Source organism: Cervus elaphus, chromosome 28 (assembly GCF_910594005.1).
Source record: "Cervus elaphus chromosome 28, mCerEla1.1, whole genome shotgun sequence".
In the NCBI taxonomy this organism is placed as follows: Eukaryota; Metazoa; Chordata; class Mammalia; order Artiodactyla; family Cervidae; genus Cervus; species Cervus elaphus.
In genome coordinates, this window is record NC_057842.1 from 26,970,942 (window position 1) to 26,981,689 (window position 10,748).

Below are 10,748 nucleotides of genomic sequence, written 5' to 3' on the forward strand. Positions count from 1 at the left end.
AAAATAAGTATTTAACAGTATCTTTCATGCTTTAACAGGCAACAAAATCACCCAGTGAATTTGTTAAAACATAGATTCCTGATTTCTGCATTGAGAGTTTCTGATTCAGTGGATCTGTGGTGAAGCCAGATACTTTGCATTTCTGACAAATTCTGAGGTCAAGATGCTATTGTGGTCTTCAGGCTATACTTGGAGTAACACTGGTCTAAACTCTAGAAATCATAGTTGCAATTCTTTTTCAAGACACTAGATGATATATTTTTGGATTAAAACTAGTCAGAAATACTCCAGTAAGGACAGTGTTTTGAATAGTTCATCATAAAAATATTTCTGTTGCTATAAAAAGCCAGTATTTACTGTTTTATATTATTATGTGGTTTTGGTTGGTTAATGAAGTACATGCTTAGTTTATGTGTATGCTTTAGGAAATTTAACCCCTTTTATTGAATAACTTTTATGTACAAAGATTCTTGACTTGTATTTTGGGCTGTATTTTGAGCATAGGTTAACGTCTTTAATCTTTCATGAACTCATTAGTAAGTGGGGGACACAGGCAAAAAACAAACAGCTTTATATAAAGCATCAAATAAAAATGTTAAAATAGTTCTTTAAAAAACACAATATACCCCCTTTAAAAACAGAGGAGGATGAAGGAGAGATTAATTCTAACTGGAGTGTACAGAGACGAGGTAACAAATAATATGTTACAACCTGGTGACCAGATCCTGGTCATAGAGAAAGTAGAAAATGTTAGTGTAAGGGAACCTATAAAATAGATACGGGGACGCCTATTTTATTTTTTAATATTTAGTTACTTGACTGTGTCAGGTCTTAGTTGTGGCACATGGGACCTGTGTTACATCACACAGGATCTTTCATTGCAGAGCAGGGGCTCGGTAGTTGCTCTATCCCATGTCCCCCAACCAGGGATTGAACCTTCATCTCCTGCATTGCAAGGCAGATTTTTAACCACTGGACCACCAGAGAAGTCCCTATAGGGACCTATTTTAAATTCTCTTCTATATTAGAAGACTCACTTTTTGGGGTCTTCTTTTGTAGTGCTACACACGTTTTTCAAGTGTATTCCTTTTAAATATACTGGGGATGATCTAGAAATAATCCATCAAGCAGTCATTATGATCTTAAAAAGTCACTTTTAAATCTATTGCTTCTCATTAACAGTAATATCTTCTACACTTTCATGTTAATGAAGAATGGATAAGCAAATAGATAATCAGTGAAATCAGACACTAGTCAAATCAAATTTGCAACAGAATGAACAATATTTCTAAAAACAAATTTTGGTGAAAACTTCAATGTAATGTGTGTTTTCTGATTTAAGGAGAGTACATACTCATATGAGTTATACATATAAACTATCTATATAATATTCATGTAATTATATGAGTTGAACTATAAAATAAGTAAAATATTAGAAATTAAAGTTCCAGAGGCAAAGAGGTTTAACTGGATCCAAGGGCTACACCTGTAGGTTTTATTCTTTTTTTTTTTTTTTAGTTGGAGGCTAATTACTTCACAGCATTTCAGTGGGTTTTGTCATACGTTGATATGAATCAGCCATAGATTTACACGTATAGAAATTAAAGTTCCAAAGGCAAAGAGGTTTAACTGGATCCAAGGGCTACACCTGTAGGTTTTATTCTTTTATTCTAGTTCCCTACTTGCATTGTGATATTGAGTTGTTATGATATTCATAATGATCAGTACAATATGTTGAATGACTATTATGTGCTATCCACATAACGTGCATTTTCTTGAATAATCCCAACAATCCTAGAAAATAAATATTACTAACTTCATATTAAATATAAAATAAAAAAGTTACTTTTCAAATGGCATGGTAGATTTATACTTGACTCCAGAGTGAGTACTTTGCCCGCACCATTTACTTTGTTTCGAATTATTTTATTTTCACCTTGGAAGAAGAAAATCTTGCTGATTTAATTACTAATTGATCAGTACTACCAGCTTCCCTGGTGGCTCAGTGGTAAAGACTCCACCTGCCAATGCAGGACACAAGAGAGATGCAGGTTTGATCCCTGAGTCATGAAGATCCCCTGAGTAGGAAATGGCAGCCCACTCCAGAATTATTGCCTAGAAAATTCCATCGACAGAGGAGCCTGGCAGTTTACAACTACAGTTCATGGGGTTGCAAAGAGTTGGACATGACTGAGCAGCAGTACTGTTATCAGGCATGTATCCACTTTGTGTGTGACTTAAAAAAAAAGTCTTTATTTGTTTGGCTGCACCAGGTTTTAGCTGAGGCATGCAGGATGTAGTTCCCAAGCCAGGGACCGAACTCCAGCCCCTGCACTGGGGGCAAGGAGTCTCAGCCCCCAACCATTGGACCAACCACCAAGGAAGTCCTTGTTTGTGTCTTCTGATTAACAAATCAAGCAGGGACAGGGGGAATAAGATGATGGAGGAATCGGTGGACATGGCGTACATCTCTCTCCTCGGATACCTCAGGACCAAATCAAGCAGAAGAGTTATCCTGATGGTGCTATATGTGTGTACGTGCATGCATGCTAAGTCTCTTCAGTTGTGTCTGACTCTTTGCAACCCTATGGACTGTAGCCAGCCAGGCTCCTCTGTCCACGGGGTTCTCCAAGCAAGAATACTGGGGTGGGTAGCCATGCCCTTCTCCAGGGGATCTTCCTGACTAGGGGATCGAAACTGGGTCTCCTGCATTGCAGGCAAATTCTTTACTGTCTGAGCCACCAGAGAAGCCCCAATGGTTCCCTTCAAATCACACCAACAAAGCCAGTCCTGCACTAGATAAAGGTCTCTGCCTGAATTCCAGTTCTCGGTCTCCTTTAGTGGCCCATCATCACATTCTGCCGAGTCCTGCTTGTTTATATGTATGTATGCCCCTTTCTGTCTTGGTTTGTATATTGATGTGTCTATAAAATGTATTTTATAAAGTACATGCTTCTCTCATATGTGTGGATCTCTCTTTGTGATTGTGTTACCATATGAATTTTTTAATATCAATTTCCCGTTGCCTCTCTGGGATGTGTTTGTGCTTCTCTCTGTTCATCCCTTCCTGCCCAATCCTTTATCTTTATGTATGCGTCCATTTTTACATGTTGAATTCACTTTCTCTTTTTTTCCTTTTCTGTCTCTGCCACTTTCTACTTACTTCTCTCACCCTCTCCCAGGGCAGGTCGTACAGCAGAGTGGGTTAGAAGACATACACTGAAGTCTATTGCCTGGGACCAGACCTCAGCTCTGCCACATACTGTGAGATGACCTTGGACAAATATCTCCACATCTCAGAGTTGCAGTTTTCCCATTTGAAGTATGCTGATGATAACAGAGCCCAATCATAGTCACAGACAAACTTCAAGATGGTCTGTCAAAAACTGTTCAGGACTCCAAGTTCACCCACAGAGTCGTCCCTCCTGGAATGCCATCTGTCAGAGGTGTCACTCCAAAAGAAAGCTTACAATCCCTCCACAGTTAAGCCTGGATGGAGAATCTTTTTAACATATTCAGTCTCTGTGCCTTGGGAGAGAGAAAAAAGTTTATCAGTTTCTCTTCTATTCAAGATAACATGTTGTCTTAGGCCAAGTTTCTGAGAAGCACAGGAGGCCCCAGGTTCATGATTTGAAAAGGAAGTGCTCAGAGACCACAGGAAGGGAGCCATGTCAGCAGGACAGGGAGCCATGTTAGCAGGACAGGGAAGCGAAAGAAACCAGGGAGGAGCCTCACCCTGATTTGAGGAAATGTCCGGTTTCCCAGAATGCAAATTTCGCCTCAACATTTGTCCTGACTGGAGGGGGAAAGAACTGGGCTTTCGTATTTCTATGTCAGTAGTTACAAGGGCTGGGACCGTGGGAGGTACATAAGCTCTCAGGAGCCTTCGCTTCTTCGCTCCTAGTCTACAGGCCAACAGCTTCAGGTGGCCGTAGGCAGTTTTCTGAGGAGACTCAGGTACAGGCTAGAAATGGGCAGAGGGCCACTCAGGGAAGGTAACAGGGACCCAAGGAGCTCTAGGCAGAACACTGACAATGTCCCCAGCCCTACACATGCCAAAATGCAGGATGAATTGACAACAATTTTATTTTAGGAATAAAATTTGAATAAGTTCAAATTTACTTTAAAATTTTAGTCCTTCATAAGTGTTGGTGCTTTATCACAGGTGGCATTTCCCACACCTGGTTGTTCTACTTCTTGAGTCGTGACAACACATACCTAGTTAGATTAGACACTAGTTCCGTTTTTTAAGAATAGTAACTATAGTCTGTCTGAAACTTAATTCAGACTCACTTTTCTTATAATTATACTTACAAGTTGGCACAAGTGATAATGATGTAGGAAAGAGAAGAGGTTTTCCAAGGTTAGTACATATCATAGGCTCATTAACATTTTCAGGTTAAGAAGTCTTCTAAATAAGGGTGTGGTGGTGGTTTAGTCACTAAATTGTGTCCGACTCTTGTGACCGCATGGATTGTAGCCTGCCAGGCTCCTCTGTCCATGGAATTCTCCAGGCAAGAATACTGGAGTGGGTTGTCATTTCCTTCCCGGGGGGATCTTCCCAACCCAGGGACCAAACCCAGGTCTCCCGCATTGCAGGCAGATTGTTTACCCACTGAGGTACAAGGGAAGCCCAAATGAGGGGGCAAGAGGTAACTTCTAATGACTGTGCTGGGCTCTCTGACAGGGGCCAGGCCACCACAAAATAATGGAAGTTAAGGGAGATGCCATCTCTTACTGATTCTTTGATTTCAAATGTACCAAATGGATCATTCAATTCACTCCTAGGCCCTGCAAAATCTTTCCCCACCTCATTCCAAAGGCCCAGAAAAGGCCAAGCAATGAGGCAGTAAAGTTTATACTTGGCAGCCTCAGTCTCTTTTATCTGAGCCTTTTTTTTTTGCCTCAGCTGGGGCTCCTGTGGATTTATCCTCAACCAATAGAGAAGTAAACTGAATTTTAACTATGTTCAACCTCTTTGGTATTGTGTGTGAAGCTGTTAAATAGATACATCTTCAACTGCTATAGCCTGTGTTGACATAGGACATGTCATATATGATACTCATGTTTTAATCAATACCTAAGTTGTTATCAACCCATCTGGAGATAACCTGTCTTGCCAATGTCTACAGAACTTTTCTCTCTGAGAACTTTCTTTTTTTTGTTCCTTCCTTTCTTTCTGTTTTCTTCCCTCCCTCCTTTCCTATCCATCCACTGTCCATCCATCCATCCATCCATCCATCCATCCATCCATCCATCCATCCATCCATCCATCCATTCACCCAGGGAAGAAACAGATAGGGAAGAGACAGAGAGAGGGAGGGAGGGAGAGGAAGAGGCGTAAGAAGAGAGAGAAGGTGCATTTCAAGGTTAAGAAGTAAAGCAGGCTGAAAGCATTTTATGGAACAAATTAGAGGAATCAACTCTCCATAGAAATCAACTGGTAGTGAAATCTGAGCATGTAGATAGAAAAAATGAAGATACTCTGAAAATAGTAATGAGGGCTTTCAAATAAGAAATACACAAATCCCAATGTAGGTGGCCTGATAAAACTATCACAGCCATAGAAGAGAATACAAAAGACTTCCAGATTGAAGCAGTATATGTACTATGTATTCTCATCTAGACTCATAAGCTCCTCAGTAAAAAGGAACTAAACATCTGTTTTAGAAGTATATCAGTCATGTCTGACTCTTGTGACCCCATGTGCTGTATGTAGCCCACCAGGCTCTACTGTCCTTGGGATTTCCCAGGCAAGGATACTGCAGGGGGTAGACGTTTCCTTCTCCAGGGGATCATCCTGACCTGGGGATGGAACCTGCATCTCTTCTGTCTCTTACGTTGTAAATGACCTCCTACATTGCAGGCAGATGCTTTACTGCTGAGCCACCAGGCACAGCTGTATAAAAGTATATGAGTGTGTGAGTGTCCATATATACGTATGTGTGAACTGCAACTGACTTTCATGGAAAGAGACCTGGTTGGCGGAGACAGAGGACTTTAATTCTACTCTTAACAGGTGAAAGTGAAAGTGACTCAGTCATGTACGACTCTTTGTGGCCCCATGGACTGTGTAGCCTGCCAGGTTCCTCTGTCCGTGGAATTCTCCAGCCAGAATACTGGCATGGGTAGCCGTTCCCTTCTCCAGGAGATCTTCCCAACCCTGGTCTCCCACATTGCAGGCAGATTCTTTACTATCTGAGTCACCAGGGAAGCCCAAGAATGCTAGAGTGAGTAGCCTATCCCTTCTCCAGTGGATCTTCCCTACCCAGGAATTGAACCAGAGTCTCCTGTATTGCAGGCAGATTCTTTACAAGCTGAGCAACCTATCCATAATAAAACCAAAAACTCCCAAGCCACAGACAAAAAAATAAGCAGAGGAACACTCTTGTTATCAGATGTTGATTCCAAAGTCCCATGGGGATCTTCAGTGGCTGGGCTAGCCTAGACCATACACTGATTCTTTTGACTTGGCTGATTGGTCCTAAGTGGCCTAGGACCAAGTCCAGAGGAAGACTTTCTTTACTTCTAGGTCCAAGGTTTAAATCTGAATTCTGAATATCAGCACTCAAGGAAAGCATATCATCTAGCAACAAACAGGAAGAAAGCACAAAAATCAAGAAAGTATTTGGCTCAAGGCATAAGGCAAAGCTGGTTGGATTCCCTCCTTCTGCATTTTTTTGGGTTGTCTGGGAGAGGAACTCAGTGAAGATCCCTTGGCTTTTCTTATGCAGCTGGGTGGAAGAACTATTCAGGGTTATGCAACATATACCAGATGAAAGCCTCGTTCAGTTATATGAGGCCAGAAATATGAAGTGTCTGAAAATAGTTTGCTTTCTATAAAACTAAGCAAAATGAACCTGTTCTCTTAATAAAGAATACTCTTTGTTATCACAGGAGAATGACTCTCTGTGCCTCTATGGACTATACAGTCCAAGGAATTCTCCAGGCCAGAATACTGGAGTGCGTAGGCTTTCCCTTCTCCAGGAGATCTTCCCAACCCAGGGATCGAACCCAGGTCTCCCACATTGCAGGCGGATTCTTTACCAGCTGAGCCACAAGGGAAGCCCAAAGGGGTCTTACTCTCAAATTATTCCTGAAGAAATATTAAAATTCTAAAACATATACAGAACCATCTATACTCTTTCAGCCTCTCACTCTGATGTTAAAACCAATGTACAGGACTTTCAAAACTGTAATATATCAGCTCCAAGTCTAGCAACTTTTGCTGAGTTTATTTGCTCGGTTGTTTTCCTGCTTCTTCATATACAGCTCCCATTTACTACTGTTTTTGTCTGTTTGGTTCACTTCGGGGCTGACAGTGATTGGTCCATGGATGGTAATATTTCCCAGAATGGGCAAATCAGTCTCTTTCTAGGCAAATTAATCTCTTTCTATCTTCTCTCTGGTCAGAAGCTATAGGATGTAAGTAAATAGTCAGAAAGCATTCTACATCTTGAGCAGAATGAGAAATCCAGGAAAACAAAGCTAATTCCTTCCCCTCAATACAGAGGTGAGAAGTAGGGAGAATGTCTTGAGAATATTACCATATACAGATGAGTCCTTCAGTATTGGTTTATTCTTGAAGCTAGTTCAACACCCATTCTTCCAAAGTCTTGATTGTTTTCTAAGTTCTGAACATTCAACAAATACCCTTCCATTAAAACTTCCCCTTTTGCTCAAGCTAGTTCAAGGTGGGTTTCTGTCACTTATATGTGATAGAATCCTGACTAATACATCAAGACTTTCAGTTCTATTTTTTCTAACATAAAAGTGGCTGAATTACCCTGGTGGCCCAGTGGTTAAGAATCCACCTACCAATGCAGAGGACACGGGTTCGATTCTTGGTCCAGGAAAATTCCACATGCTTCAGGGCTGCTAAGCCCATGCACCATAAGTAATGAAGCTGGCATGCCCTAAAGTCTGTGATGCCCCTGCAATGAGAAGCCCATGCACTGCAACTAGAGAAAGCCTGCATGCAGTAACTGACCCAGTGCAATCCCCCCCCCAAATTGCTCTGAGTCCTCATTGGCTTCAACCTTTAGATTCTGTGCTGAGAATGCTAGTTGATGGTGCTGGCCCAGGTAGAGCACCCTTATTGTCTAGACCAAGTTAGCCTGAGTGACCCAAAACAAAACTGGCCCAAAGGGGAGGACTTTGCCTATTCCACCCAAACTCATGCCTTGGCTTAGACCTCATGGCAGAAACTGCTAGTTGCCTACTCTACTTTTCATTCCCTGTTTCTTCCTTGTATGAAAACTGTGGCTTTTAGATGGAAACATGATTGCCTGGGGAAGAAGAAAGCTCTACTTTGTAATCTTCCCTGCAGCTAGGTATGGCATGCGATAGAAGTGAATGATATGTAAGCAGAAGGTTTTTTGTTGTTGTTTTTTTTGTTTTTACAGTTTCTCAAATCCCTTCTTCACTGATCAGCTGGTATGTGTCCTTTGCCCCCTTTCTTCTTCAAGCCTCCCTCTTTTCGACTGGCTTTTCCCTCTTACCAGTTCCCAGGGAACTTGACTGGTTCCCTTGCACAGACAAGTTCCCTTGCACCATGAGGTGGAAGGCATGAGCTTTCATTGATGAAACCTGAGTCTATGATATCATGGAGCTCCGTATCAGTGCTGGCATACATATCTTCAGGCATTTTTTTAAACATGAGAGAGAAATAAATTTATTTTTTGTTTAAGTCAATATTACTTTGTTATATGCAGCCAAACTAATCCTAAATGATGAGCCATTCCAGTTGGAGAAAATTCTAATTAAGATCACATGCAAAAATATCCAGAGATTAAAGAAGAGACTTGAGTGACTAGACTGGAGCAGACACCTAGGACTGTGGCACAAGCTCGGTGCTCTGAGGCTTGAATTAAATTAGACTACAGTTGTTCTGCATTGTGAGTAGAATTTAAGGTAGGCTTATGAGAGACACTTGAGTCCTCCCAAAGGCAATGTATTTATGTTTATGTGTGGTAAAAAGTCCCAAATTCACATTTCATGAAAAAGTCGAATCAATCTCAACAAACATTAATCTCTTCATAATGTTCAGTGTTATTTTCAAAAATGCCATCTGAGTAATATCACCATTCTACTAAAAGCCCTTTGATGACTGAAAGCTCTTAACATAATTAGCAAAGATTGTATCTATTTGTTTCCTTATTTTTTGGGGGTTTTTGTTTGTTTTATTATCTCAGGACTAACTATAAGCTCAGTGAAGGCTGAGCTATGCCTATGTTATTCTGTCACCAGTGCCTAGCATATGTCACCAATGCTTAGCATTGTGCCTAATATATAGTAAATAGTCAACAAATATTTGCTAAATGAATGACAGATGAATGAAGAAAGCAAAAATTCATGAATATGAGAAATCCTTTAGGTAGCATTATTCTATCATTATGCAGAGTGAACCAGTCAAGATTTGGTGTGCCAAAAGATTAAACCAAATTGTACTTTTTATAAAACTTTGCTCTAATTGTTTATATGTGAGAAGTGGCTGTAATGATATGCTGCATAAATAGACAGGATTCTAGACTAATACCCAAGGATCCATCACCTTGTATGGCCTCCACCCTTTGAGTGTGGGTAAAACTGTGAATATGGTGGGGTATCACTCTTATGACTAGATTACTAACTAGTTGACTGACCAATCTCAAGATGGAGATTATCTTTGTAAAATGAAAATAGCTCCTGCCATATCAATAAATAAGAATTATCACAGCCACTTTCAGAAATCACTTTCAGTGATTTCTGGCTTCCAAATGTAAATGAGGGCTCCCCAAACTGTGATCCAGCAGATGCTGCCACCCCCACGGTGATTGCTGAGGAGCTGGGGGAATCCAAGAAGCAGACATCTGCCACTCCTCAAGGTGAAAAAGGAAACAGGATTTGGCCCCAGACAACTGAGGTGCATGGGGCTTCCCAGGTGGTGCTAGTGGTAAAGAGCCTGCCTGCCAATGCAGGAGACATAAGAGAAGCGCGTTCCTTTCCTGGGTGCAGAAGATCCTCTTGAGGAAGAAATGGCAACCTTTTCAGTATTCTTGCCTGGAGAACCCACGGATAGAGGAGCCTGGCAGGCTGCAATCCATAAGGTCCCACAGAGTCGGACAGGACTGAAACGTCTTAGCACGGCACAGCACACAGCTGAGATGCACATGGAAGGAATGAATTCAGTGACCCCAGAGGCTTGCAACTTCTCATACGTAGAATGCTAAATTGCTTAACTTGATACCTGAGTTTTCTTACCTCACAATAATTTTTGATGTTCAGACTCTGCTCCCTTTGTTGCAAACTTGGATATAGCCTGATTCCCCCTCCTGTCTCCTTGGAGTAGTTTTCTCAGGGCTACTGAGATGCTATCTGCCTGCCTCAGGGTCCTTAACATTCTCACCAAATAAAATAACTCTCTACTTTCAGGTTGTGACTATATTTTTTAGTTGACATCCTCAGTGAGCTTGACCTAATAGAGTGAGCTCTTAAAAGATGTAAGGAACATCAGAAGATAAACTAGACGAAAGCAAACTTTGGTATTGTGGACTCATTATGGGAGACACGTGACAAGGAACTTTGAATGGCTTTGGATCACCAGTCAATAGCTAGAAAGAAAATGGGCGCCTCAGTCCTACAACTGCAAGGAACTGAGATCTCCCATAAATGAGTAAGTTTGGAAGAGAAGCCTGAGCTCCAAAGGAGAATAGCATCATGACCAGCACCTTGATTGCAGTTTTATGAGACTCTGAGCAGTGGATCCA